At 37.5% G+C, this 4,256-nt stretch overlaps 1 protein-coding gene across 1 annotated transcript in view; it reads left to right on the forward strand.

Annotated features, from left to right (window-relative positions):
• The first annotated feature begins 6 nt into the window (after positions 1–6).
• The window catches only part of MAGI3 (membrane associated guanylate kinase, WW and PDZ domain containing 3), a 283,777-nt gene continuing 279,527 nt past the window's right edge, over positions 7–4,256 (forward strand). The window contains exon 1 of the mRNA XM_012000770.1: positions 7–193. The gene's annotated coding sequence lies outside the window, so the exon portion shown is untranslated. The remainder of the gene's footprint in view (positions 194–4,256) is intronic.

A 4,256-nucleotide genomic window follows, 5' to 3' on the forward strand; every position in this document is an offset into this window, starting at 1 on the left:
TTCCCCTACCTGGGGCGGCTCCGCGAGGAACCCGGCGGGGGCACCTGCTGCGTCGTCTCCGGCAAGGCGCCCAGCCCAGGCGATGTGCTGCTGGAGGTAAACGGGACGCCTGTCAGCGGGCTCACCAACCGGGACACCCTGGCTGTCATCCGCCACTTCCGCGAGCCCATCCGTCTCAAGACTGTGAAACCAGGTACGCCGGCCCTGCGTATCTGCCGCGGGGTGTTGGGTACAGGGGCGCCAGGGTGGGCGTCCTGGGAGCGACGGCACCTCCCCACCGCGTATGGTCCCGGGTAATCTTAGACCTCTAGGGTGTGCCTGACTCCTTGACGAGGGGGAGGGGTGGCGTTGGTGAGTCCCATTTTGCCGATGGGAAAACTGAGCTCTGGCTTGGCGAGGTTGCCCTGCTAGCTGTGTTAGCTGTCACAGAATTGCGACTAGAAGCTGAGTTTCCTATATTTGTAGCTCCATCTCCCCCCGCAGACAAGAGTTTTTGACTAGAGAAGGCCAGCCTTTTCCGCTCTCTGTTGTGCAAAAAGGTTCTTAGGATTGTAGCATTTTCTTTGGAACAATCTTACGCATCTTCTAACAGGGAAAAAGGGTCTTTACTATAGAAGTACTTGGTGCCAAGGTTACCACCTAGTGTACCTGGAAGGGCTTAGCTGCTTCAGTGTTTCTTGCACACTAGCAGACATCTCGGAGCTGTCAGCCTAACTCTGTCAGTCAAGGTGGTTCAGGTGTCTGAGTACCGATGAGGATACAATATGTGATATGTGGCCGACTGGTGTGTTCTTGCAGGGAGCTGTTGAAGAGAGTCTGGGTTTTGAAGGAAGACTTAGGTGCCTAGCGGAGTGAAAGCTTCTGTAACGCTTTTGATTTTACAGAATTTTGTTGAAGTGGTAGGTTAAAGGAGGCTCTTTTGCCTTGGTATCTTTTATGCTAGTAAAATTTGCTGCAAAACACGTTACGTTTATGGCATACCTCGTCAGTTTCAAAGCATTGATCAGAGACAGCATACAGTGAGATCTGATAGTATGTAGTAGTTCTTATGAATTTGTTATAGACAGCATTGTTGGTTTTGTTTCAGCATAGATAGAATGTGGTTCTGTCGTCTTAGATGTTTGTGGGAGAGAGAATGGTGATTGTAACGTTATTAGAAACCAAACTGTTTTTCCTGAATGTGCTCTACTGAATATACGGTGCATCAAAATATAATGGGCTGCTTAATTGTTACCTGGGCTAGGTAGCAGTCCATCCCTTGATGGCAAAATGCTAGAAAATTCTGGAGAAAAATTTAATATGTTATCTCCTTCTCATTTCTTTCTCAGCAGCTCGCTTTGGAAATATTAATATATCTTTAATAGTCCTTGAGCTTAATGGGGCTTGATGGTTTGTGGTGCGGTTTGCATATGTCTGTGTATTGTGGATATATATACACACAGACTCACATGCTCCTAAGATCATAATTAAGATTTTCTTTCTATAGCCTATTCCATCGTATTCATTTTAAATGTATGGGTTTATGTAGTGAGGTTTTCTTTTTATTGTTGTTAATTTTTTAAAACTTTGGCAGACTTTAAACAGCTTTTTCTGTATAGTTTTGAGAATTTGTAAAATTTTTTCTTAACGCTAACTTTTACAGTGTGTGAAAGGCAGAGGAAAGACTTTTGGGGCTGTAATTCAGCCAGTCACGCACTGTGTGTAATGTGCAAAAGACTATATAGACAGCATTTACTAGTCTAGGTGCCAAATCTTAGTTCAAATCCCATGAGTCAGTGAATAATGAGAACATCTGCATCATTGCTTTGTGTTTTGTTTTGAGTAGTTGGGGCAAAGATGAGAATATAACGTATTTTTAGAAATTTTAAAGTTGATATATTGACATGGAAGCTGGTGTATTCTAAATTATTGTGATTTTTTTTTAGAAGACTGAAGAGATGGCTATTTCACATTAGTCTAATCTACCTGTTATACATTTTCTCAACCTTTGTATTATATTTAACAATAATTCAAGATTTAGAGTATTAGTCATATTAACTGTGTTAGGTAAGCATCCTATGCCCCAGTATGTAGTTGACATTATTAGAGTAATACAGTTTTACCCTCTTGACAGCCATAGACACTGTTCTATTTTAAAGATTTAGCCAAAATAAAGGGAATAACATATTAATGGTCGCAGAACATTTTGTAGTCATTAGTAGTAAAGTTCTGAATACTACACTTATTTTTTAAAGAGACACTTTGAGTCAGTAATTTCTCAAGATATCATTATGTCTGTGTTATCTGAGATTAATATTGTTTCTAAGCAGGTTGTAATTTAAAAATTTTAATCTCTTTTAAAAATAGTATTCTTAGCTTCTTAATAGCCTCATGTTAGGTATTATATTAAATGGCTTTCTTAAATGGCTTTGCTTAAAAGCAACATTTGTTATAAAATAGCAAGTTTTTACAGGTTAAACACAAGACTTTAAATACTAGAAGTCAAGAACTTGAAGAGGTTATCTGTAGAACTTTGAGTTTGATTAAAAACATTATTTTCAGAAGAGACGAAGATTCTTTATTGTTGTGATTCATTTTGGAAAGGGTGAAAATAGAGTAAGGGAATTTAAAAAGAAACTTGCCATAAACATTGTTTTAAGTTTTTCCCTTTTCTCTAAACTTTGTGACAGAAATTGATTTTTCAAGTTAATAAGGTATTGTAAAGTGTACTTAGCACTCTGTTGTCTTGACTAGTTGCTTTTTATTAAACCATATTCATAACATGACATTTAGAGACTAGCACAGTGAAAGAGTAAAATTTAACTATTTCTGTAAGATGTAATACTAATTGGAAATGATCTCGTATTGTCTTCTGAGAAAGTCCATGGCAGAAGGATAAGCTGGGTTGTAGGACTTGGCTTTTGTAGTGCTGATTCTTCGTAGCCTTCTTTTCACTTAGGTGCTAAGGGTCGCCCTCCCAAAGCCTGTACCAAAAGCCAGGTGACTTAACATCTTTCTGGCACCTACTGTCTTTAGCTGTGATTTTTCCCCCTTTTTTGGTTATAATCTTTAATAGAGTTACTCTTTAAAATGCGGTTTCTAATCTAAAACTTTTCCTGAATCAATTAGGTAATTTCTTACTGTTTTAGTATTAGTGTAGTACTTAGTAGTCAGTACTTTGCCTGCTTCTAGAAGAATCATTGGTTTCACCTGTTGCTTGGCCCACTTAGTTACCTGTTTCTTAATTATGACCCTGTTGTTTATTTTTCTGCAAAGAGAAAAGTTGTCATTTGAGTTTGAACTTTGTCTTTGCCCAGTAGTAAAGTTGAACTTTGGACCCCTGGTGAAATTGTTTTGTGATATAGTACTATGACTAGGTTTAGTTTCTTTGATTTTACTATAGAGTATATACTCTTAAACCATTTCTCTCCTGGTTAATATACAAGTAGTTAATTTTGTTCTAAAATTCCCCAGACTCTAATTGTGCAGAGTTTTATGCTTCTTCATACACCTTTAAGCTCGTATTTCAGCAGTTAGCTTTCAGTAAATTTCGGTAAATTATGTGTATTTTATTCCAGAGATTAAGTATTGGTACAATAAATACATGAAATCATTGTCTACTGCCGTATCATGCACACATGACATTCAACTACCCTAAGCAAGTAGTGTATCCAGGGATGAAAATCATAGGAAACAATGTTATAGTTTGTTTAAATAAAAACCAAGGTGAAACAGTTCCTGGGTAATGTTAAATGTAGGTAAAAGTCTTCACTGCTGACTCTTTGGGACATCCAATTTGTAAGGGAGTTTTATTAAAATGGGCTAATTTCCTAGATATACACTTCCTGTTGGTGAAGAAAACATTACTGGATGCTTTAAAATAAGAAATATTTGTGTTATTTAAATAAAAATAACGCTGTGCCTTTCTTCTCTATTGAATCTTTTTGTTAGTTTTGTTTTGTTTATTTGTTTAGTGGGTAATTTGGGATTTTTGATGAGTTTTGTTGAGGTGGTTATAATATTTGAAGACGGGAAAGGTAAGAGAATTTAGAGTTAATTGTTAGCCTCCCAGGTTTACAATACATTTCTTCGTACGTTTTTTAAAACAAGAAAATCTAGAGACCTAGAGAGTGTTTCAGAAACAACAGAAAAAGAAACAAGCCAAGCCCCCTTTGCTAGGGAAAGTAGCATTACATTTTGATAAACCTTAAAGTCGAAAATTTCCTACTATTTCAGATTTTGGAAGATTTTTTCTTTTTTCTTTTCTTTTCCCCCTG

Source organism: Mandrillus leucophaeus, unplaced genomic scaffold (genome assembly GCF_000951045.1).
Source record: "Mandrillus leucophaeus isolate KB7577 unplaced genomic scaffold, Mleu.le_1.0 Scaffold64, whole genome shotgun sequence".
NCBI lineage: Eukaryota > Metazoa > Chordata > Mammalia > Primates > Cercopithecidae > Mandrillus > Mandrillus leucophaeus.